This window comes from Staurois parvus, unplaced genomic scaffold, assembly GCF_062004578.1.
Source record: "Staurois parvus isolate SC_StPar_1 unplaced genomic scaffold, SC_StPar_1.0 ptg000298l, whole genome shotgun sequence".
In the NCBI taxonomy this organism is placed as follows: domain Eukaryota; kingdom Metazoa; phylum Chordata; class Amphibia; order Anura; family Ranidae; genus Staurois; species Staurois parvus.
The window spans coordinates 3329719-3357340 of record NW_028318094.1 but is presented as its reverse complement, the minus strand read 5'-3'; positions in this window follow the sequence as shown (position 1 = coordinate 3357340).

The following is a 27622-nucleotide window of genomic DNA, read 5'->3' as shown; positions in this document are numbered from 1 at the left end:
GAACAAACAACCATGCCATGTTCAAAGTCACTTAAATCCCCTTGCTTCCCCATTCTGATGATTGGTTTAAACTTCAGCAAGTCCTCTTCACCATGTTTAAATGCCTAAATGTATTGAGTTGCTGACATTGGCTGATTAACAATTTGTGTTACCAAACAATTAAACAGGTGTACCTAATAAAGTGGCCCATGAGTGTATATGCTACATTTTCTTGTAAAAGGTGCATGCCAAGATTTACAATCATAATCATCTAAATACATTAATAGTACAGTTAAAAACTGCCATTTTAAAATACTGCAAAGTAAAAACAATGGAACGCTAGTGCTTAGGCATGTAATACATTGCTAATTTAAAATACAACTACAAAAAAATAAATATATATATATATATATATATAAAATTGTGTCTGTGTTTACCTTTAAGAAATATGAGATCTGGTAGTATGGACTTAGATTGTGACTTAAACTTCTGAAAATTATTAATTAGAAATATTCATAATTATCCATAACTGGACAAAACATTTTTTGTTGGAATTATCCCATTGACTAACAGTGCTGCCGTATGTCTATCAGGATGAAAATGATAACCACCAACATCAGACAGACTATGTTCTCTGGGTCATTTTACATGTAAAACAACTACCTTTGACTGCAGAACACCTCCGGCAATAAGAAATAAGGTTATGACATCTCTATATGGCGGCAAATTGCCAGGAAACAAATGATTTCACAAGTACTTTAGCACAATCTTTTATGTACTGTAGGCACTGCCATAACTGCATACAACTGATTTTAGGATTTCCCAGTCTTTTTATATCCCATATCTATATCTATATCATGGGAAGTTTAGGAGGTCATTAATTAAAAATGTAGTGAAAGGCTGATAAAATGAAGCGCCTTAACATTTCATTCTGTTACCGACTGACACCTTGGGGGCCCCCAGCTCACCGAAGGTCGACCTTAAACCGCATGCTCCAGGCTTCCCGTGCTCTGAGCCAATACTCAGACGGGGCAGGCTCAGCCAAGCGTGAAAAGCGCAGTGATTCAACATGAAGTCAATTAGACCTCGGACAATAATGGTTTGTGTGAGAGAAAGAGGCCAGAAGCTGACTTGAATACTAAAATTAAGGTGCTCACTGGCCGTGGGAAAGGAAGAGGCTAAGTGTAGTGGTGCTATTAGAAATGACACAGATTCTATCTGGCTGATAATGTACTCGCCGATCGTCCTCTAGAGGGAGCATTGAACTTAAAGGGACAGTGTAGAACACTTTCAGTGAGTACATCTTTTTGAGTTGCAACACTTTCTCTAAAGTTATTATCAAGCCAGCATGTTTTGGTATCATTTTGAGTAGAGTACAGATAGGTTAGAACTAGAGTTGATCCCTGGAACAATTTTTGGAAAAATTGGCTTATACTACTTGTGCAATTATGGCTACTGGTCTATTTACTTTGCTACCCCAAGACTCATTCTAAAGTCAAACTATAAAATATCTTGTTATCGCTTTTACAGTTTTTGCAATTAGTGGTTCTTGCCCAGGGGCGGACTGACAACTCATGGGACCCCCGGGTAATAGGGGATCATGGGGCCCCTGTGTCCTTGCCCAAACTCAAAAAAGCCTATGAAAAAGGTACCAGGGGCATCTCATGGGGCTCCCTACTGACCCCGGGCCCTCGGGCAGTGCCTGAGTTTCCAAATGGTCATTCCGCCCCTGTTCTTGCCACTTGTGCACCTAAGTCTACTGCCTAAGTGAGCTTGGTCCCCCATTGCTCCTTCCACCTACCTAACCCAAAGACTAATATCCTCATATTTATGGCACACGTTTTAGATTAAAGAGGTTGAAAACACTAAAGGTTTTTTTACCTTAATTTTTTTACCTTAATTGCCTGCACTAAGGTAAAAAGCCCTACACTGTCTGTCCCACCCTCCACCCCTCAGTAACACTTACCTGAGTCCTCTCTCAGGATGTGGCAGGAAGTGAAGGGAAGGTGAGTGTAAACTGTTGGTAGGGCCATGCTTAAAGAAAACGTGTTGCTTTGCCCTTCATGTGCAAGCTCAATTTTGAAGGAGCCTCTTATTGCAGAAACCATTGTTGACTTATTTTTGAAGGTGAAAACTAGGGATGCATCTATACCGATATCAGTGCCGACACTGAGTATTTTCACAAGTAGTAGTACTCGATACAGGAATACCAATACTTTGCGGTGCAATTTGTGCCAATACAAATTGCACCACAAATATTATCATGCGATTTGAACAGGAATGCAATTCCTGTCCAAATTGCATGCGGTTTCCCCACTCACATGGACGTTGCTGACTAGTCAGATACTGTTTAGCCACTACTTTCATCACTGCAAGAAGAGGAGAGAAAGTCATAGGGATTTCAAATCCCCAGACTTGTAAGCGGTTTTCTCTCCTCTCTTTGCAGTGATGACAGTACAGGCTAGATGGTCAGCACCATCCATGTGATGGTGCTGACCAATCAAAAGCCCTCTAGCCCAATCTTTCATAACTGCAAGGAGAGGAGAGAAAGCATCAGGGATTTAAAATCCCCATTGCTTTCTCTCCTCTCCTACCACTAAGAAAATGAAGCATCTGCCACCAGGTATACTTCCCTACATGCCCACTCTCCCACTATCCATTGCTGGAAACCTCTCTGCACCGCTCCTGTGTGCTATGACAAGCTTGGGTTCCTACAGGAGCAATGGGGAAACCGCATGCGATTTAGACAGTAATCACATTCCTACTCAAATCACATGCTGTTTTATGCAGTGCAATTTGTGTCCATACATTTTGCATTGATGCAAATCACACCACAAAGTATTGGTATCGGCGAGTACCTGACCGAAAGTATCAGTACTCATACTCTCTGATAAAAAAAAGTGTATTGGTGCAGCCCTAGTGCATCCCTATCCTTCCTTCACAACTCTTTGAGTCATTGCCCAGAATAAATGCGTGTGTATCATGCATCCCATCACTTCACTGGCTGTACATTGGTTTTTCACCAGCAACATATTAAATAGTACAGCAAGGAACAACATGGCAGCCATGGGACATTCACTTCAAGAACAATTAATCATTGTCTGTTTTAATATTTCTTTTCTGACAGGTACCATTTAAATGTAGCTGTCTTCTTTTTTTATATCACCATTTATAATTTAAATAGGGTGATCTTATACCCTAATCACCTCTTCCCACGAGTGAATGAATTGAGGTCAATTAGTCTCCTCTGAACCAAGGTCCCCTGTGTCCATAATTAATTCAGTTAGCCATAGCCACACTCTTTTAAGTAAGACATCCTTTTTTCTATCTGGTACACAAAATTGAACTGAATATTCAAGATGATTTCATATTAATACAGAAGTGCAAAATTGAAGAATTTATAAACCTAAAAACAAATGTAAAATTTCAGCTGAACAGTACTTTTCAAGCTAAATACAATACAGTTTATGCAAGTACAGAATAATACTTGTTGGTTTTGTCAAAAGTCATATATTCCTTGCACCTTTTTGTGCACTGAACTGAAATTTCAGAAAAGGTAATTTGCCTACCCAGTTGCCTTCTGTGAACTACAAAGGAACTATCTGTCTAGGGTGACAGCGCTGCTCCTCCATAGATAGTAAGTGGTGTCATCCTAGGAATGGAAGTGTGTTACTGGCAGGATCACCAAGTGAAAATAAAGGAAACAAATGCCTGAAAAAACGAATCTAAGGACTGGTAAGCTGAAATATATATATTGCAATTTTATTTTGTGGTTTACGCTTTAAAGTTTCTCTCTCCCCTATGTCTATACCTATTTTATTTATGTTCAGAAGCTGTAAATCCTGTGTTGGTATTGAGTCTATGGTCTACTCACATACTTTTTCTGATACAGTTTTACCTTCCTCAACAGTTGAATGTTGGTGAAGGTTTGCATTAATCCAGGTCATGGTATAGCTCGTAGTAGTTAGGTACATTTAGCGGGACTTCTGAGATTGCCAGCAATACATTGAGACAAAAAGCTTTTACATTCGAAAGACCCAACACCAAAACACAGGCAAAGTAACCTGTATATGCAGCGTAGTGTAGTGATGAATGAAGAGACCTACAAATGGGGGAAGACAAAACAACCTCTCACCAAACAAATAGCCCAACATAGAAGAGTAAATTCTACAAGTCAAGACTCAGCAGTTTTCCTACATCTGGAATTATGTAATTAGATCAGGGTGGTTTCATAACATTTACTTTTCCTACTCTGTTCTTGGACAATCGCTGATTGGATTAAGGTGTCTGTGCTACCTTTGTGGATATAAATGTTAGGGTATGTATCTGGCACTCGTTAAAATTGAAGTGGCTTGGATAAGTTATAAAACATCTTCACCTCACTATTAATAGCTTAACAGTAGGTTGCAGGGACAGACTGACCATTTGGGAACTCGGGCACTGCCCGAGGGCCCTGGGTCAGTAGGGGGCCCCATGAGATGCCCCTGGTACCTTTTTAATAGGGTTTTTTGGGTGTGGTTTGAGTGTTTGCAAGGACACAGGGGCCCCATGATCCCCTATTGCCCGGGGGCCCCATGAGTTGTCAGTCCGCCCCTGGTAGGTTGTAAGCATGCTCTTAATCTACCAAATACATAACTCCACGTTAATCACATTTGTCTAATCTAAATTTCTGTTGTCAGGTATTGTCTAATCTAAATTTCTGTTGTCAGGTATTTTTCTAATCTAAATTTCTGTTATCATGTATTGTCTAATCTAAATTTCTGTTGTCAGGTATTGTCTAATCTAAATTTCTCTTGTCAGTATTTTTCTAATCTAAATTTCTCTTGTCAGGTATTGTCTAATCTAAATTTCTCTTGTTGAATATTTTTCTAATCTAAATTTCTCTTGTCAGGTATTGTCTAATCCAAATTTCTCTTGTCAGGTATTCAATCTCTATCTTATCTGGTCAAGTTGGAGATAAATGCAATGGGCTTTTGTTATCTGCAAACAAAGAAGTATTTGTAATCCCCAAGAATAGATGAAACAAGAGAAGAGACAAATAACAGTTATTATTATTACTAAAGAGTTGGAGGCCAATAATTTCCAGCACAATGACTCACGTGCATGGAATAACATGGTACAATATCATTAAACATTGCCCATAATACATTTCTTGTAGTGTTCTACCTATAGATCAGCTATGGCTTGCATGAGCAGTCTGTGCAATGCCCTTAAAGTGGCTCTCACCTTAAAGTGTTACTAAACCCACAACAGTAAAATCAGTCTGTATATGCAGTAAAGCATGCTTGTTATACTCACTGTGAAGCCTAAGGGGTTAATCCTCTGCATTGTGAAAAAAGGATGTTTGATCCGGTCTTCTCTGACTCTCCTCTTCTACTGAGCCCAATCCATCTAATGATAGAACAAAGCCTTGGATGCAAGCTGCACATGCTCAGTTTGTATTGCTAGAGAGGTTTTTTTCTTGGAAGAGTGCATGTGATCAGCACAGGGCCAATCAGCACTGTCCAGACAGAGGGACAGGGGTCATGCAGCCTCATAGGATAGTCAGAAGAGAATGAAAACGCCTCCTACAAGCTTTAACCAGTGCTCAGCTGGACACTGATAGAAGTTACAAGACTGCTATGTACTGCTGATGAGAAAAGGTATTTAGCAGTTTATATTTACTAAAATAATTGCATTTCTATTTTCTGTGTACTGTGGGAGACCAGATATAGTGAGTGCAGGGTCCTGGGTTTAGTAACACTTTAAGAAAAACAAAGTTGTTACCAGATAAAAAGTGCAGGCATATAAAAAATAATCTTGCTATTCCCCTTTTTCCTACTACACTTGGATGCCAGGCTGTTCTTAGTGGGCCAAGCTCTTTCACATGCCCACCCCATTTTGCCCTCTGCACATTTGTGTTGGTCTGTGGGAAAGCCCATGATACACCAATGAGAATGTGTGGGAGGGAGCAGGAAAAGTTCAACCTGGAATGGTCAACACTTCACCCCTTCAGAAAGGCTCTGCATTTAGACCTAGTGAAGGGAACTGTATGATGTTGCAAGGATGTGTAGACACCTGTACATGTCTCCATTTTATACAAGTAGCTTTTTTTAAAGGAAAGGGTCATTTTAAAGTCTACAACAGAGAAATATTATTAAAAAAAATGATATGCAGTACATTTCTGCAATACATGCACATTTCTTCAAAATTGGGTGTCTTTAAAGACTCTGTAAGTACAAAAAGATATTCGTTGATAGGCTAGAAATGCACTCAGCTCCTAATTTGCGTTCTGAACTCACAACACAATACATTTTTGTCTAGTGAGTGTTGTTAGCCCTGCCCATTGTCTTTGCCAAACCTTCCTTCTATCCTATTCTCCACAACATAAAGGCCAACAGTTCTGAAATGTAAAGATAAGAACTGGGAGGACTAAATAGGCTGAATGAAATAAGGCTGGCCATACACTATACAATTTTCTTAGCATTTTCTGTCCAATCGCTGCCCAATTTCCTTTAGATTTACCTTCTACTCTGTAGTGCAAGGGTCTGCCTAATTGGATACACTTGAAAGTGTTGTTTGGGTTTGACCTTGTATTATATGGTTTTTGGTAAATCTAAAGAACAATTCTCAAGAAAATTGTATAATGTATGGCCAGCCTAACTCAGGAAGTGAAAAAGGGAAGGGGGGGGAGATTGGAGTGTACTCCGGTGTTGGGTTACTCCCAAATAGATAATACACTAGTGCCATGTCCTAGTTAAACCAGACAAAAAGGGGAAAAAACAAGGGGAGGAAGTGCAGATGGACTTTAGAACACAGAAACCACAAACATATATTAGTAAGATCACTTGTATTTTATTTTCACAATATGTCATGAAAAAACATCTTTCAGTTTAAAAAGTAATTGTACAATGTCCCCACAGACAATGTCCCACATCCCATCATATTGTATGGAACAAAACCAGTGATGATGCATACTATAACCACCAGGAAGGTCCTATGGGGGGGTGAGAGACATTAAGCCGCTGGAAGAATGGCCCAACATGTTTCGCTACAACAATTCCTTTTTCAGGGGCTTAGTAGTAAAATCTAAAAAAGATATACATATGTTGAATACACCAAATTACTTCATGTAAGTATGAAAAGGGTCATACAAAAATATAGTAGGACTTACATATATAGTATTAATGTGAACCATTCAGCGGTAAATCTCCCAATCATAGAAGGCAGGCCTCCTCTACATTCCCAAAAGGCTAAGGGCCCTCTAGGGGGCCAGATATGGGGGCACAGTAATGGCCAACAATCCAGAGCCCTACTGGTCTGGACCAACCAATAAAGAAGGAAAGAAAAAGTATATACTGAGACTCAAACCAAGGTGTACAAAGGTATATAAGCTACAGATATTTCCTTACATCAGGCCATACCAGTGATGGTAATGCTGGTTAACTGAGTATAACTCAGGAAGTGAAGGAAAGCCAAGGGCTGGGCCCACAGATTCAGAGGGCACACGATGCCACACAGACGCAGACAGCGGTTCTTTTAAAACAATTACGTTTACTGAACAGTTATAGTGATCATGTAGTTGAGCATACGTAAACAGAATGATAACAACGCATAACCATACAGTAAGAATAATACTGTCTAACACTAACCCCGTACTTGCGGACTTTCCCCAATGTCCAGAAAGCAGCCTGGCTGCGCCTGAATGTTCCTGAGCAAGATATAACATTGGGGTGCACCCTAAGTATTGCGCAATACTATTTGTAATCCAAAGGAAAGTGGAGTGTGTCTCTTGTAACTTTCTGGTATATCCAAAATGTCACTGACCACGTGTGGTGCGATGTGCTGTGGCAAAGCCGCACTTACGGTTCCCTGGCAGGCTCTTGGTGCTTTCTCCTGACCCACTCCGGAACCGGACCATACAGTCACTTGTTTCCTGGCCTCGTTGTGGATCTTCTTTAGGTGCCCTCGCCAGATTCCTCTGTAAGCCGTAAATCCTCTTCCAGGCCCCACACAGATTCTCCAGATGTCCTCAGCATCCATCAGCCAGACTCAGACTTCACTTCCTCCTCAGCACAGGAACTCCTCCCCTTCCCATAGAGTTTGTGATGCAGTAAGTCATTTCTTAATTGCAGCCTCAAACCTGTATTTACAGTTCACTATGACCCTTCTGAGGGTCCTACTCAGCCCCTAAATTAGTATTCATTAAACTTTATAGGGTAAATAAGCATTTATCTTGTCTTAGCAAAAGTCACTACAAAATCGATTGTTGTACTTTGCTGCCATCTACTGACCAAAGAGCATATTGCAGTTTAACATTACACACTAGAATTAATCCATGTGTCACACCCTTACAGAAGTAAGCACCAGACAGCTCTTAATTTCTTTCAAGATCCACAGTGTTTTTTTACTTTATGACAAAATATAATAAAGAGCTTTCAGTGGCATATAGCAAATGAGGCAGCAAATAAGAGAAGTTTATTGTTATGGGTTACATATGCTTGAATATCATTCCCCTGTGCTTCTAAGAGGACTATATGTGCTCACCTGTTCTCAGCTAGCCTAGTGAAAACAACAACAGAGTGCCAACTGGTTATTTTAAGAATCCATTATCATTTATTCCTGATAAAATTAAGACAACAGAAAGATAAACAGGAGACAAAGTGTTTTGGGCAAACACTCCTTCTTCATCAGTGCTAGGACAAGGGATGAAACTAGTAGGCTAGTAGACTCACTGGAAATATTCACAGAATCATGCCAACCTTCCATGCTATGCTTATCATTTGCAACCAGCAAAGATGGACATTACACAAGTAAGACAGCTATGATTCTTCTAATAATTTAACCCTATCTGCAACTTCATACCTTACACACTCACTCCTGAAGGTTACAGCTGAATAAAAGCATACTGTAACTCTGTTGTTGACAAACTTAAAGAGGATCTAAATGCTACCATTATGACACTTGGTTTCCCAAATCCCTTTTTTTCACAAAACACTGTTTTTCTCCCTTTAGAATTTAGTTTTGTTGATTTCCTCCAGCCTCTTTCAGCAAATTCTAGTCTGCATGCACTTGCACTAGTAGCAGTTGCTTATCATTGTTCAGCACCACATTCCAGATGGTGACAATAATGGACTGTCCCTGTGCAATCTGTTGGCACAGCCACCTGTAGTCTCTACCATGGATGCATATGAAAGGGTGACACTGCAGGAGCACAGGTGGGGGACCGTTACCACTTCATAACAGAACATTCCTGCTCACTGCCCTTCATGGTAGAATCAACATTTATAATTTTATGGAAAATATGCATATTTAAAAAGATTAAAAACATTTTTTGGAATTGCATCAACATGATAAAGCTTATGTGAGGTTTAAATCTATTTGTTGGCAGATAATTAATCATGTTTCCAAATATTAATTTTGTCTTCCTTGTACCATTATGGGCTATATATGCAGTAAATGCTGTATATGTGTTTAGAATATTACACCAACCTACAACGCTGCCCTCTACTAGTATGCGTTGAAATTTCCACATAACTAAAAGTGTATAGCTATATGCAATTTCCACTTTAACCATATAAATAATATATTTACATAAATGTTGATTGCTTAAAAAATATAAAAAATATGCAACTTGTGCCCAAACGTGCTTAATGTCCATACCCAGTCTCTATTCAATTGTGATAAATATCAGTGCAGTTCAAAATCAAAGTGATTGGTGCAATCCACTCTTCAAAAGAAGTGCTGGGTGAATACACGAAAAACATAAAAAAAGAGCGAGAGGAACAATTCTAGCACTAGATGTCCTCTGTAACTCTAAACAGGTAACCTGTATAGACTCCAGAGAGAGAGATATCATTTTACCCCGGTACAAATCATTAGTAATACCTCATCTGGAATATGCAGTTCAGTTTTGGGCACCAGTTCACAAAAAGAACATTGGGGAACTGGAGAAATTACAGAGAAGGGTAACCAAACTGATAAGAGGCATGGAGGAGCTCAGCTATGAGGAAAGATTAGAGGAACAGAATTTATTCTCTCTTGAGAAGAGGAGATTAAGGGAGGATATGATCAACATGTATAAATACATCAGTGGTTCATATAGTAAACTCGGTGTAGAGTTATTCACCCTGAGGTCATCACAGAGGACAAGGGGGCACACTTTACATCTGGAGGAAAAAAAATTTAATCCCCAAACACGGAAAGGTTTCTTAACAGTGAGAGCTGTGAAAATGTGGAATAGACTCCCTCAAGAGTTGGTTCTGGCCAGCTCAGTGGATTGCTTTCAAAAAGGCCTGGATTCCTCCTTGGATATACAGAATATAACTGGATACTAACATTTATAGGTAAATTTGATCCAGGGAATATCCGATTGCCTCTCTGGGAATCAGGAAGGATTTTTTTTCCCCTGAAGGAGCAAATTGGATCATGCATTGCTGTGTTTTTTTGCCTTCCTCTGGCTCAACTGTAGGTATAGGATTATAACTTTTTTTTTTTTTTAATGGTTGAACTGGATAGACTTTTGTCTTTTTTCAGCCAGACTAACTATGTAACTATGTAAAATTTTTTAAAGCATCGCCTATGGAGATTTTTTAAGTACCGTCGTTTGCTGCCATTCCACAAGCATGCCCAGTTTTAAAGTGTGACATGTTAAGTATCTATTTACTTGGCATAACATCCTCCTTCATGTTTTACAAAAAAATTGTGGTATATATTGCGTTTGGTTTTTAAATACGCTAAAGTGTATTTTTTCCCAAAAAAATTGCATTTGAAAAACTGCTGCGCAAATATTATGTGACATAAAAAATTGCAATGATTGCCGTTTCATTCTCTAGGGTCTGTGCTTAAAAAAAAAAATATATATATATATATATATATATATATATATATACACACACCTCCCCCTTCCTTTAGATTGTAAGCTCCATGAGCAGGGCCCTCCTATTCCTTCTGTACTGAAATGTATTGTAATTGTACTGTCTCCTTTACATGTCTCCTTTATATTGTACAGCACTGCGCAAACTGTTGGTGCTATATATATCCTGTATATATACTGTGTATATAATGTTTGGGGGTTATAAGTAATTTTCTAGCAAAAAATATGGATTTAAACTTGTAAACAAAACATCCCAGAAAATGATTGGTCTTTAAGTGGTATATATAAATTATTTATTGTTTTTCATATACTATTCTTCGTTATCTATTGATCTTTGTCACATATATTGAGATCCTAGAGCAGGCGAATCACGCAAAATAAATTGAAGAATATTGATTATGCAAGGTAGGAACGGTGCTTGACTTCAATGGGAAACTATAAATACAGCTAAATTGCTAATTTATTTTGGGGTCTGTAAATTGCCAAACTTGCAGTACATTGTATAGAGGACCAAATATATAGTTCAAGGGCAACAGCAGAGCTTAAGCCTTTGGAAGTCTTAGATCAATGATGTGCCACAACTTTTGGTCACAGTTTGATAGATGCCAGGCCACACTAATTTATGGAATACTTCAACTGACACAGAATTTCATTGTGTCTACAATCACTCCATGGAAACGGGCACCATGTAAACACATCTCATCTTGAACAAGACACTCAGTTAAATAATACTATTTTCAAAGCTGTTTTCTTGTCCTGTTTAGGGCAAAACCCTGGCAGACAGTCTGAACTATTTTGTTTGTTTTGTTCTGTTCAGCCAGTCTAGCAATTCACACATTTCATCCTACTACATAACAAGTTTGTTTTGTCACATTGTTGATTCATTGTTCAATGAACAATGGAGACCATGAAGCTGCAAAAATAAACCTAGAAAAAGGGGTATCATCTGTCTGGCAACACTGTACAATAGAGATGTGTGAATTACAAGACAAGCTGGGCATAATTACAAATCAGCCATATGTTTAAGAATATATGAAGCCATTCATATGAGTCCCACGCAAGGGGCGGACTAACCATTTGGAAACTCGGGCACTGTCAGTAGAGGACCCCATGAGATGCCCCTGGTACCTTTTTCATAGGCTTTTTTGACTTTGTGGAAAAACACAGGGGCCCCATGATGCCCTATTGCACGGGGGCCCCGTGAGTTGTCAGTCCGCCCCTGGTCCCACGCCTCCTAAAGGAACTCACAATCTTGTTTTCCTACCACAATTTTTGAAAAAGGCACTTAATCTGCCAGTTATGTAAGACAACAGCACCTCCAGTGTGGGTTTTCAGACTCAAAAATAATTAGTCACAGTTGGAGTCTTATGGTACTGCTTAGCAATTACTAGACCAACACAAACAACAACAGCTGCAGACTATTCACAAATATCTAACAATGCTGATTATACGTAACGTTATTCACCTTTAGCCAGGTGCAGTCTGCTTTCTCCTCTGCGGGTGGTGCCTGACCAGGGCAGTATCACAGCCTGGAGAGGAAGTCAAGAGAAACATGGTTTCTGTATGGTTTCCAGGTTCCTGGAGGCAGCATTCCGGTTGAGATCCAGGTGATCTCTGGTGGCCATCTTGGGTCAGCAAAGCCTTTATAAACACTTGCTTCCAGGTTTTTCCAAGTGGCTAGAGCAGGGAAAGAGCACCTGTCTATCAGGGAAAGTGATAGCAACAGGGAAAGGTTCCAGATGAGAAGGGACAGGGTAGGGCCTCACAATTCTGCAAAGAAGCCTTCTCTTTGGGACCAGACCAGCCAGGCCTCATTTCACTCTCTGAAGACATATGCTGTCAGTGTAATTTTTTCCCCACTGCTTCTCTTCATTTAACTGAACTGTGACTGTCTCAACCTGAACAACATTCTCAACCGCTGGAGTTGTTTGTAGTTTGCCATTCCCTGCAATACAAGTTGCAAGTTTTACTGCAACCAGACTCTGTGTCTTTACTGCCGCAGCACCACGCTGCACCCACCCACACACCTCTCACTTTTAAAACCACATGCATTGTACAGCCTCATGTTGAATAACCACACATCTCAACTGTCTATTGGGGTCACTACCAAACCTAGAAGATATATTTGTATAAATTTTCTGTATATAAATAATTTACCAAAAGGGGTCATAGTCTATTACATTCCATTATCTATACATGCTCATTAAGTTTATGTACATAAAGCAACTCTTTAACTCCAAAGAGAAACTGCAAACTCCCAGACTTTATCAACTCCATCAAGGTCAATGGCAGTCCCCCAAATATACTTGTCTTGTTTAAAGGAAATAGAGGGTGTGTAAGTTCCAAGTGACTGAAGAAAGTGTCACAAGATCACATCTGAAGAAATACTACATACTAGTATGCCTCAAGTACTGTATGTCTATTTAATAAAAGGAAAGTGTGAAATGCTTTGTTCCTATTGGCCATCATTTAAAGAGAAATATTCATGGCATCCTGGTGTAATATGTGAGATGGGGAAACAGCTCTCATTGTTTGAACACTGTTTGTGTGGAAGTAAATTAATGTTTTGACTGACATTCTGAGGTTTAGCCACAAGATGTCACTGTTTTTCTAACACAGCCTCAGACTGCATAGATATTTCTATATTCATGAAGAGGTGGGGTTTTGCACACAGAGTTGGAGAGAACAGGAAGGAGAGAGAGAAGTCATGTTTTGAAGCATGGTGAATAAGGGGCCATGTGAGCTGAGAATCTGATGACATCCAGGTGTGAAAGCGTCCCTCGGTAACCAAAGCTGCGGCTAAGTGAAGCTGATTGTGTCCAAGACCATGATCCTGTTCAGAGAAAGGAAGATTGCTGCCAGGAATGCTGATGAGAGCAGAGGAACTAAGCAGCATATACTGCAATACCGCATGCTTGTTGGAGAGACATTTGTTCTGTTCAGAGTCACCAGCAGATGCAAAGCAGACCCGGGTCAGTAAGATCGTGCACGCACCTCATTTCAGTGTTGGCGCCTAGAGACTGAGGCCAGGCCTACAGTTAGTTAGTTAGGGTCTCTGTTTGTGTCAGGCCACAAGTGTTGTTACTGATTATTGGAAGGACTCCACAACTTAAAGTGACATTTCATATTGGAGAGCTGATAAAATCCCACAAACTCAAGCCAGACTGGCGTTTTGCTCAGAAGGAATACTCAGGCACGTGTTACAGGACCAGTTATGGGAGGGGGAATACTGCAGATTTGTGTAAGATTGTAAGCTGTTGTGCTGCACCGCAGGCTAGCCCATACCATACACCCATACACTGATTCCTGCTCTTTTAGGGTAATAACAGGTAAGGTGAGGCAGCTTAGTTGTGCCCGCCAGTAGGTAAATTACTTCACTTTCTACCTTCATCCATCAGAAGGCGCCGTGCTGTGCAGCACAAGGGTCTCAGCCATTGGGCTTGGTGTATGTAAATTTATTGTATGTTTCCAGCATTTGTGGTTGTGTTTATATGCCACATCTAAGTAAAATTCTGGTGTGGCAAAAGCTGGTGTTGGGGTTGCTTTCTTCGTTCGTGACTTCACTGTATCCTGGGGAGTCCACCCCAGTACACGGCTTACAGATACATCCCTTTGGATGTAAGTCTGTAAATCAAAGTGGGGGGTATGTGGAGTGTGGTTGTACCTAGAATGGTACTTACGAAAAATTGAGAAAAAATTGTATTTTCAAATTCTGGTAATGCATAACAATTTACATGGCAGTCAGTCCATAAGACCGGAATCTGCTTAGTGGTCCCTTATTATATCAATCAACATCATATACTATGTGGCAGGCATTCAGATTTTTACATCCATAATATCTCTCCAAAAGTAACAAGGTAAGAAGGGTTTTGCGTAGTGCATAGAGTGAACTTACAGAAAAGCACATATAATGCAAATTGTATCCCAGGATATTGTTAGAGATAAAGATGTTTGGCCTGGTTGCCACGCTTGTCTATATTTACTGCAGAATCTGCTAAATGTGCTCTATATTATATTTCTTGACATAGTCTTTTAACCTCACAGCAAATTTTCTACCTCCTTTATCCATAGTGTCTCTAAATTAGGACAAGAGTCACCTCCATGTATAGAATCAACTTGTATTTGAAGAATGTTATGGAAATAAATGCAAGTTGCTCTTTAACTAAAGGCAAAACTTTTTTTATTTAGTTTTGGATAGCGTGCAGAGAGATAAGAACACCTGTCAGGTTTTATTGCTTTCTGTGCCTCCTGTTAAGGAGATTCACCCTGTCGATTTCTCTTGTCTACCATTATCATCGAAAGTGAAAGTAAAAAGAAATCCCCAAATTTGGGTTGTCCCCAGAAAAGTAATCCATCTTCCAACAGAAACACTAATTCTGGTGAACTGGGGTTCCCCAAGGATTTCCTCTAAATTTGCAGAAAATTCCTCTCACTTCCTGTTTGGCTTTGGGACAGGAAGTGAAGGGAAATATATGCAATGGGACACAGATGGCAAAAAAAAATTCTGATGGGTTATAACCTTTCCTTACTCTATCCAAAATGAACAAAAAGTTTTACCTATAGTTCTACTTTAAAGCTGATCTTCATGTTTTAGAGGACTTTCAATAGCTCATTTGGGCCAAGCTGGTCCAGACGTAATATTTCCTTCACTAACACATGCAGTGGCTGTGTGCGCTAAATGAATTGTATTCTGACAGTAGGATAGGAACAAAATTGAGTCAGACTGAGTGGTTCCCATGCTTACCCCTAACACAGGTGGTCAGGCACTATAGTTGGCTCCTGTGTTCTTTACCTATAGCAGGCCCCTTTCCCATAAGGCAAGCAGGCCTATTGGTACTTGGTTGCCCCAGGACTTATACACACTATAGTGCCTGGCTATGATGCCAGGACAGGCACAAACTGAAAACAGCACACAGGTACTTGCAATTGGTAGACAGGTAGAGTAGTTCAATGACAATCCAGGTACAAGGAACGCAAGTGTTAGAATAGTCAGGGTCAGATCCATAGTCCAAAGCAGGCATAGTTAAAAGGATAGTCGATCCAAGTTCATCAACGAGGGACTCCAAACAGCAGAGCAGGACAGACAGACAGGGAGTTTAAGCATATGCAACCAGCATTATCGCAAGCATGGGACTGCAGGCTTGGCTGGTTTAAATCAGGTTTGGTCTCCACCCAAAGACTGGCCATACCATCACCTTTCAGGTGGACAGATGGAGAGTCAATGTGCATCATAGCCAAAACCAGGATGCTGGAACCAGCAGATATAATGGAGCAGGCACTACACGCTCCTGAAAGTTCTGCTCAGCCATTAACACCAAGCTTTTCATTCTATGAATGAATACAAAGCTTCCTCTGATTAGCTGTGGCAGAGAGGCAGGCAGATGATGTCACTAATTGTTGTCTCAGCTAATCAGAAGCTATATATTCATTCTGTCAAGAACCATAAACCAGGCAGAGACAGACAGTGCTGTTAAAATCACACCTTTAATGATATAGCAGAAATAACACAATTCAAGAATGTAGTCCATACAGAAGCCAGGGTTTGGCTGCCAGAGCAGGTAGTCAGACGAGTCAGGGTAAGAAAACCTGAAGTCAGCGTAGCCAGGAGCAAAAATCAGGAACAGGAATTGGAAGGGAAGTCAGCCAGACCGAGTTGTACACAGGAACACAGGCAGGAACATACTGGAGATCATAGACCACACAAGGACAAGGAGGAAATTAGTTAAGCTGCTAAAATAGCAAAAAGGATTGGCTGTAGGCTGGACTAATGAGGCAGGTATGGTATCCAGATGAGTCACTGTCTAGACAAAGAGTGGCTGGCAATTAACTGACAGCTGAGCAGCTTCTGAGCACTGAAAGAAAAGAGCTGCTCATTAAGTAGCAGGAACCCAGCCCTGACAAATTCATAGAATACAAAGTACAACTCAGATTTGTTTTGGGAGTGAAATGGGACGTTCCCATCCCGCTGCTGGAACATAGAGCTGTTTATTGTATATAGTTGAGGCTTCCTACAGTTTATACAGCTCACAAGCTTGGTCCAAACTGTCTATTTAAACTTTTCTAAAACACGGAGATCAGCTTTAAATACACAACTCAATTGCATTTATATTTCAAACTGATTTCCAATCATTGCACAGTGTACACAGTGGGGTTACTCCCCTCAAACAGGACTCTGATTATTTTTTTTAATTATATCTTTATTAACTTTTATTATACAAATCCATTTTAAACCAACAACATACAGTAGAAAGATCCATATTTAATAACAATCCCCATCCCCGCATTTACCCCCCCCCCCCCCCCCCCACCATCCCCCCTCCCTTTGTCTTCTTGGTCCTTCGATTTACTTCTTGTTCTTCATTTGTTGATCTATCTTACTGTTTCCCCTCTTTTTCTTTTTTCTTTCATTTCCAAACTCTTTGTTTATTTTCTTTTTTCTCTTCTCCTACAACAGCTTCTAGAAATATTTTAGATTTTTTGAAATCGTACCATCCCTCCCACACCTTCTTACATTTTTCCACTTTATCATCATCTATATGATATAATTCTTCCATTCTATGTATATACTCAACCCTATCCATCCAATATTTTTGCCAATATTTAGGGATAAGGCTTTTGGCTGCATTTAAAAGATGAAACAATGTCATATTTTTATACTGCTTCATCGAAAGATCAGATTTAGAAAATAAGCAAGCCCACAGGTCTACCGGTATACTAATCTTCTGGATCTCTTGTATATATCTCCTTCCAAACTCCTGTATTTTGGGACAATCCCACCAGATATGTGCCATTGTACCCTTACTTCCCCATCCCCTCCAACACTGGGATGAAACCTCTGGCCTTAATTTATGCATCATATTGGGAGTAATATACCATCTTACTAGACATTTATAATTCATTTCAACTATATTCATATTCTCCGACCCATGTATTAAACTAAACATTTTATTTTTTTGTTGCTCATTCAATTTTGTCCTAAGCTCCATTTCCCACTTCTCTAAAAATCTTTGGGATACTAGTCCTTCTATTTCAATGAGTATACTATAAATCCTTGAGGTAATATGTTTCTGTATTTTATTTGTACTCACCAGTTGCTCTAAAGGATAAATTTCATCCTCATTCCTTAGTGGTTGTGGGAGCTTTGCAACCAAATGTCTTATTTGACCATACCTCCACTCATCCAGTGTAGAAAATATTTCCTTCTTATTCTTCAAATTGTGTAAAGAACATAGCACCCCTCTATCCACAATATTTTTTAAACGTGCATTTTTATCCATTACCCATTTCCCTGAGATATTATCATTCCCGGGTGGGAAAAACATTTTTCCCGCCAACGGAATTGACAGTGAATTAAATTTCCAATCCTGCTGCTTATGCATTTCATCTCAAATCCTAAATACATTCCGTGTCAAAGTGCTTGTGTCCTCATTCCAAGTGCGAAATTCCTGTGATATCAAAATAAACTTTTCTAGTGGTGCCTTACTAAGTGAACTCTCCATTTTTACCTAACTTCTCCCTTGTGTAATATATATCCAATCTACAATTCATGATAATAGCACCAAATTATAATATCTCCTAAAATCTGGCATATTTAATCCCCCTTTTTTTTTTATTACTGCACAAAACTGGCAGTGTAAGGCCGCCATTTTGCTTTTTATGGAGTTTTCTAAGTTTGCAAACATATCTGTGATTTCTGCTTTTGTGGACATTTGTAGCCTTGCTTCTTGCTCTTCCATACTTTTTTACCCCCTTTCACTTTCAGGTTGTGAGATTTCTTTTAACTGATTTCTGTCCAATACCTTGAAAGACAATCTCCCCTGACCTCCATTATAATTTTCCTCTCCGTAGCTTTTTTGAGTTAGTTCCTCTGGGCTTTTCTCCTGTAAAGGCATGTACTTTGTTATTGTACTTGTATTTAAATTCAACTGAGGGGTTTTCGCTCCCCCTCTTTAACAGATCTACTCTTCATGATTCTTAAAGTGTACGGGGGGCTTATGGTGCTAAATACAGGTTTCCGTTTCAGCTTAAGTCCTGAGTACACTGTCCCATCCACCTCTGGGGCCCCTAAACACTGATATTGTATCCTCGGTACCCTCACCCTCCGCTGTAGCATACAGGTTAACAGTTGTTCAACTCCCGCGGCCACTCACCCATTATTGTATGTTGTTCACACTTGCTGTTCATCGGTTGTTCTTTATTTCCTTCCTAGATTTCTCTGGATCATCCTTTGTGTATGGGAACTCCCAGGACAGACAGGGGTTTATTTACTAAAGCTGTAGAGTGCAAAATCAGACTCACTTCTGCATAGAAACCAATCAGCTTCCAGGTTTCATTGCCATAGCTTCATTGAACAAGCTGAGGTTAGAAGCTGATTGGTTTCTATGCAGAAGGGAGTCTGATTTTGGACTCTCCAGCTTTAGTAAATAAACCCCACAGTGTCTTCCTTGGGTCTCCGCCTCATGTCCTGCGACCGGCTTCGCAACACACTCTCCCCCGTGCCACTTCCTGCTGCCATCACAGCTCCAGGCTCCACTTCCCAGCAGGGGATCTGCTGCACTGCTAGGGGCCCAAGCCGGTGGCCCATCACGGATGGGGCAGAGACGGTCTGTGCTTCTTTCTTTGGCATTCAGCTGCCAGGCTCTCAGGTTGCCCGCCTGGTCTCCTGACTGATCACATGGTTCTTCTCTGTACTCAGCTTCTCCACCGGATCCATCCTTTCCTAGTGACAGGCGGCTACCACACGTCTCCCTGTTCCGCTCTGCACCTTGATCCACCAACCAGACCTGGCTCCCTTGCACCAAGGCTTCCCGATGGCAACACCGGTAAGCGGGGGGCAGGGGGTCAGATGTACACCATTCACTGAGCGTGCATGGGAGCTCCTAACACATGCTGCTGTGGAGCACCATGCTCAGGCCCCTCCCCTGCAAATCTTATTTGCCTGGCATGAAGCAAGGAAGTGGTACCCCAGAAATATGTGATTGAAAGGTTTTTGTCCTTTTTTCAGTGAAACAGGACTTTAATTATAACTGCCTGTTCCTCAGGACCGGTTGCAGCACCCCTGCAAGCCACTACAGGTGGTGGCGTCAGAAGTAACATGAGTTTAATATGTTCTTGCCATACATACTGTAAATGGCATTTGTTCTGTTCAACAAGTATTTCACTCAATGTGATGCCCTGTGGTGACCTACCATTTAGTTGATGGATTTTGGTAAGAAAACTGCACAGGATTGCCCTTTCAAAAAGAGGGACATGCAAACTCCATGCAGTAAGCATCCCACAAATGTAGGGCCTGGAGCTGCCAGGCAAAAGAGCTAATCATTTAGCCACTATGCTGCCTTGCAGACAAAATAATACCTTCTTCATTGTTTGTGTTGTCATATCACGATTTCTGTCTGTTTGGTAAATGCCAAAACATCTCATTATGCTATCTGTACCTTACCATGAGTTTATCTTTCCTTGCTATTGAAATACATATCACATCTCAATGCAACATATTAAGTCACATGACATCACTCAGCATACTGTTATGTGTTTAACTGACCCAAGGTGTTTAATCTGCGCAGAGAGACGTAAGTAAAATGACTGTATTCTGGGAATGACCGAGGCTCAGTTATTAGATAAGAATACCTAGTTTTCCAAGTAATAGCTTTTATATTTTTTCCAGAGATGGTATAAACGCACAAATGTAAAGTGAGCTCCTCCTGCAGGATGTTTGGAAAAAAGCAACCCACAACTTGCAAGCAAGATATTTCATGATTTTGATTTATATCCGTTAGGGAGAAAAATATCTGTGATCATCAAGGCTGCAACATCATCATCCTCATGGCCATACTGTAATATAATTGCCTTCTATCCGCACAAAATGTCTTGTAATGCCAAAGAGACTACATACGATGTCACACACCCTCTCAAGGCAGCCAAGCACAACCACCTAGTCCTCAAACATAGACACACTAATGATTTGTGTAAGCTATTTTAATAAAGTAGATATTAGGATGACAACCAAGGCACAAGATTCATACACCAACCACAATGAATTTTTGTGTAATAATAAACATCTTTTATTTGCTTCCTTTTGGTCTGTTTAATATACTATTGGAAGCATTTTGTTATATCTGTTTGATATGTAAAAAAAAGCCTGTCAATCTTGTCAGAAATTCAGCACTGCTCTGTTTCCTTTCTGCATTTCTTGTGTTATCTCAAAGAGCCCTCCTAATCCTTATCTTGGACTACCAGAATAAGTGGTCATTATGTTGTTGAGATTTGAGACTGGGCATGGTTGAGTAGTTTAGCAAAAGACATTGGGTAGGGCTGACACCACTCAGCTCATTATAAAAAAAGCTGTTTCTTGTCAGCCCACCACAGGACTTAGAAGCTGAGGGCATTTCTGGGAGATAAAAACATGTTTTTCTGTTTTTGCAGAGTCTTCAAAGTGAGAAAACAAGGAAAAGATGCAAGTAATATAGAAAACTACTCATATTTGTTTTACATTTTACCTTGACATATCGTTTAAATTGAAACTGTAATGGTTTTAAGTCCATTTCATTTATTTATTTTTCTCAGTTTATATTTTTGTAAGCCGTTGTTCCATATTTTTTTAGTAGAGATACACACACATTATTCTTAATTGTAGAAATGAACATTTAATAGATACTACAGGATTCAGAGAGCACTATGGGTTACCTAAAGGGATAGCATATGCTGCTTGATGTAAAAACACAACTAAAGGCAAAATTTTTTTGGATAGAATGGAAAAGGATTAGAACACCTGGCAGGTTGTCTGTGCTCTTATTAGGGAGATTTACCCTCTCTTCTTCTCCTGTTTACCATTATCACCGACAATGGAAGTCGGTTTCCTCTCACTTCCTGTTCTAGGTATGGGGCAGGAAGTGAAGGGAATTTTCACCAAACACAGAAGGAAAAAAAAACTGACAGAGTTATAAACATTCCTTATTCAATCCAAAATGAAAACTAAATGATGAATAACACAAAAAACAGCGCAAAAATTAAATAAATAAAAATAATCACAAATAAATAAATGTCCGTGAAAAAAAAAAAAAAAAAAAAAAAATATATATATATATATATATATAATATTTCAAACATAAGTCCTTATTCTCCCAAAAGGATTTTCAAGACAATGTTCCAAAGTGTGCTTCCACCTAATCACCACGTGAAAAATAATATTGACCAGATGGAGGTGAGTAATAAGCCTCATAGGATATAAGGGATCCTATAGCCCCTCAGGAGGAACTCAAATCGCCTTCTTCACCCTGCTTAGATACAGCAATCGACTCCACTCTACTTCTCCATGGAATCCTTAATAATGTGCAAGGAAAGAAAGGCTACATAGTGTAATACTGCTACTCAATACCATATAAATCGATAGAATAAGGACACTCACGTTTCAATAAAATAACAGGCCTTGTTTAATAGCCTCAAAGGCTTCAAAGGAACAAGTTTCCAAATTGTAAATATAAGGATCTCACGCTTTAAGAATCACTGTAGAGGATGACCAGCTTTCCACCTTATTAAACATTGTCTTGAAAATCCTTTTGGGAAAATAAGGACTTATGTTTGAAATATTATATATATATATATATATATATATATATTTTTTTTTTTTTTTTTTTTTTTTTTTGCACGGACATTTATTTATTTGTGATTATTTTTATTTATTTAATTTCTGCGCTGTTTTTTGTGTTATTCATTATTGGTGGTTTTCACTGGTGCACAGCTGCATAATTGTATACTTTCTTTGATTGGCACTGGGATTTTTTAGTTTCAAAATGAAAACTAGTCTTGCCTATAGTTCTATATATTCCTTTAGGGCCAATTCACACTGACTTGCGCTAAAATGCATGTACATTTCCATCCATTTTAATCACGTTTTAACGCGTTGACATACAGGGACATAAATTGGCATGTTAGCACAACTCAACATTGTGGTGTGAATAGAACACATTGGAAATTATTGTTTTTCAGATGTCCTTCTGTTGATCTACATTTTACAGAGTCAGAAGATGAGTTATTTTTCCACTTCCGTTAACAGAAAGACTGTGCTGTTTGTTCTGCATTGAATTCAGACAGCAGCGTTGTAGACAGGGTAGTCTGGGATGGACATGTACTTTTAATGAACTTTAAATAGACAATTGTCACTTTGATTATTCAGGGCAAAAAAGGTGTTTGTAAAAAGGCTCCCCCATCCCAACCCACCTATTATTACCTCCTTCCAGCAAGTAATGGGTATTTTGATTCCAGGAACTGTTGGTTATATTATTGGCTATATTACAAACTCTACATAAAAAAAAAAACATACATAACAAACACTGATAATTTTTTTTACATCAAGTTGATACATTTCACACTTTAATTACAAAAATCTGCACACCGATATATGATCTTATGTATTCATAGGGAAATATTTATAGAGCAATGAAGGTCACATTTACCAATCATTCATAGATGGTCAATCATTTATTTTATTATTACAGGTACTTATATAGCACTGTCAATTTATGCAGCACTTTACCTATATATTGTACATTCACATCAGTCTCTAACCCTTAAGGAGCTATAATCTAAGGTCCCTAACTCACATTCATACATACACATACTAGGGCCAAATTAGACAGGAGACAATTAACCTACCATCATGACTTTGGAGAGTGGGAGGACACAGGAGTACCTAGAGGAAACCCACGCAGACCATGCAAACTCCAGGGAGGTGGTGCCATGGCTGGGATTTGAACCAACAATCTTAGTGCTGGCAGGCAGAAGTGCTAACCATTTAGCCTTCTAGATGTTCATTTATGAACCTCTTACCTGTCTGGAGTCTATAGTGACTGTAACTAAAAAAACAAAGGAAAGACACCATTACTAGATTTCAAAGGACATTTTTCATATAGTCCTGTATCAACAACATACTTTCCCAACTAGCCCACATTTGGAGGGGATGTTCTTCTTCTGGAATCAAATCCCTCTGTCTCTGTTTTTAGGCTAATTTACAGATATCTATGAAAATCTACTAAAAGTGTTATTCGGCACTAATCCTTCATACTATCTCTTAATTATCTTGTTTGCTATTTTGAAAAGTCAGTATAAAGGAAAAGTAATGGTGGAAAAAGAAACAATTCTGGGTATAATCGATTATTTTGGCTTATACAGTCTTAATGGTCTGATTAACTGAGGGTATGGCAGGAATCCGTCAACTGCCAAAGTACATTGTGCTAAGAGGTGTCCCTCTTTCTCATCTCAGAATCTAACTTCCCCAGACATGCAAATATTAATGTCCAGAAGGAAGGGCAATGAGAATATAAGACGGAGTCATTACAATCAAAAATATACATGCATCCTGATGCTATGGAACAAAAGAACAAACAATATATTCATGCAAGTATAAATTACACATCAGAAGGACACCTCCATTTAGGTATAACATTGAAAAATCATGTCCAATGATACCAAAAATGAATATCAACAATTATGCATCACCAAACAAAGGTGGTCTCCACAGCTGCAGCAAAGTTATTCACCATACTGTATCAAACTGTTCCATTTTACCTAACACTCATGGGATACATAAAAAGTTCTCCCAATAGTGATCCATAGTAGCAATAGAATGGTAATGGTCATTAACTCTTGGTTTTAATGAATTTTGCAGAAATGCACAATAATCCATTTAACATGGTTTCCTATGGATCTAGTTCACATACAGTATGTGCATTTTGAGCCAGTACATTTTTTCCTCAAACGTAGTAAAAAACATACATGAAAATAGAATGTAAAACAGCATGTCACCATATAGACACGCCCATGATGATGTAATTGATTATGAAACGCGTAGGGAGAAGCCAGAGCACGTGATGACAGCACGCACCGGAACGTGGCGGCTATCTTGTTGGTTTGAAACTTACCATGTATTTGTTTGGTGACATGCTGTTTTACATTCTCTTTTCATGTACTTTTTTGTTACTACGTTTGAGGCAATAAAGTTCATTCATCATACTAAACTATGAAGATGCTTTTTGCATTTTGAACGGGGTTGTCCTCTATGAGAATAGTTCTTATGTAGCTTTACCTTTGAGTTCATTTTTGATGTGAAAGTTTGGAATCAAAGAGTGCCCAGGTCCACGGCTTGCCTTTTGGATTTCATACAGCGCATTTTGACCCATCTGTAACTGGGGGTCAATATGATCTGGTAAGAGGCAGTGTGTTTGGTGATGGTGATGGTGGACATTTCTATCTTCTCCTGCTGGCCATTTTGAGACATCTATAGTAGCACTACTATACTATATATACTAGTACAGGGACGAGGGGCTCATTCCCTATACCTCTATTCCGGTGGATTGGACTTTTAAGTTTATTATATGATTATTTGAAGCGCCGCACTTTGTATATTACTAACCACTGACACAAATGACCTTTCTGCCTATATATTTAGGGGAACATATCTTTCATTGACCTTCAAAGTAAAGAGCATTCCTCCCACCAAACCACCAGTGACCACTAATGTAAGGGGACCACCACTGACCACCAATTTAAGAGGGCCTACACAGACCAACAATGTAAGAGGGCTTTCACTGACCAACAATGTAAGAGGGCCTTCACTGACCAACAATGTAAGAGGCCCTTTATTGACTACCAAGGTAAGTAGGCATGCACTGACGATCAATGTAATGGAGTCCTTCTCCACTGACCACCAGTGTAAGAGGCATTTTTCACTGACCATCAATCTAAACAGGCATTAATACACTGACCAATAAGAAAACACTACAATTTGCATGGTCTGTTTTTTTCTGGTCATAAATTTGATAAAGTATATCTTTTTGTACTGTATATCTTATAGCTACAACTTAGTGTTATGGGGATACTTGTAACCACTCCCATCTACTCTGCTAAAACTTGCCGGGCAATTAGGATTCTCAGAAGGAAGTTAATAATTGCTGGTTTATTTTAAAGTGATTTAAATGCTAATTATGTATTTAGCTGATTTAAACTAAAAGTTCATTTTGAGGTTAAATATGCCGTGATCAGTTATATCTCTTCAGCAGGTGCAAAAAAAAAAATCACTTTTTGATCATGCCAGAAATCTTGTTACATTTACAAATGTGTTGGATTGACACATGTGCACCAATGTCAATCCAACACATAACATATGGGCATACTTCTCCTCCCAGGAACCACAGGTGCTGCGTACAGCTGCCTGTAGAAATCACTGGCTGTATGCAGCTGTACACAGGTATAGGTCGGTTCTGGCGTATTATTATTATAAATAATTTATATTTGCGCAGTGCTTTACAATATAAAGGGGGACAGTACAATACAGTTCAAAACAGACGGAACAGGTGGGCCCTGCTCATGGAGCTTACAATCTAAAGGGAGGGGCAGATGGAACAAAAGGTAATAGCTGCAGGGAATGATCTGAGGTGACTCAAGTGCAAATTTTTAGGTGGAGGTGGGACAGGCTTCCCTGAATAAGTGAGTTTTTAAGGATCAAATAAAAACTGACAAGGTGGGAGATGACCACGCATACTGGGTTAGGGAGTTCCAGAGCATGGGAGAGGCTCTGGAAAAGTCTTAGAGGCAAGCATGGGAGGAGGTAACAATGGAGCTGAAGAGCAAGATGTCTTGAGAGGAGCAGAGAGGATGATTTAGGAGATATTTGTAGATGAGGTTGGTGATATAGCTGGGGGCAATGTTGTGGGTGGCTTTATACATTGTTGTTAGTGTTCTGAGTTTTATACGGTGGGCTAGTGGAAGCCAGAAAAGGATCAGTTAGTAAGGTGTATAAGCCTGGTAGCAGCATTCATAATAGACTGAAGGGGGGATAGCCCATGCAAAAGTAGGCCAGTGAGGAGGGAGTTGCAGTAGTCAAGACGGGAAATAGTAGATAAATTGTTTTGTGTTGTTGTTATTTGGGAAGGCGTGTATTCTGGAAATTTTGCGGAGGTTGAGGCCGCAAGATTTAGCCAGTGATTGGATGTGGTGCCAAAGAAAAAGTCTAGGATTACACCTAACACCCTGGCATGTGTGGCGGGACCAATGGTTGTACAGTTGATCTCAATGGTAGTCATTGCTGGGGGGATCGGGAATTACAAGCTCAAGTTTGGAAAGATTGGGTATGAGGAAGTGATGTGTCATCCATACTGATATGTCGCTCAACAAATTTGTGATATATGAGGAGATGAAGGGGTGAGTTGGGGAGCAGGCAGACAGATCTGGGTGTCGTCAGCATAGAGGTGGTACTGGAAGCCATGGAAGCTTATCAACTGGCCTAGGGAAGAGGTTCAGAGAGAGAATAGGAGGGGCCCAAGAAGCCAGACTGTAGGGGACCAAGGAGGTTGTTATCGGTGAGGTAGCGACTCATACGGTTGTGGACAAGGCGTTTTAAGAAGCTGGAAAGCAAACGGAAGCAGGGAGATGGGTCTTAAGTTGTTTATACAGGTGGGGTCCAGTGAGGGTTTTTTAAGTATGGGGGTAACAAGTGCATGTTTGAGAGTGGAGGGAAAGGTGCCAGAGGAGAGGGAGAGGTTGAAGATGTGGGTTGGAGAGTTTAGGATAAAGCAGGAAGAAAGCTGTAGTAATTGTGAGGGGACAGGGTCCTGGGCAGGGGTGGACTCACCATTTGGAAACTCAGGCACTGCCCGAGGGCCCAGGGTCAGTAGGGGGCCCCATGAGATGCCCCTGGTACCTTTTTCATAGGCTTTTTTGAGTTTGAGCAAGGACACAGGGGCTCTATGATCCCCTTTTTCCCGGGGGCCTCATGAGTTGTCAGTCCGCCCCTGG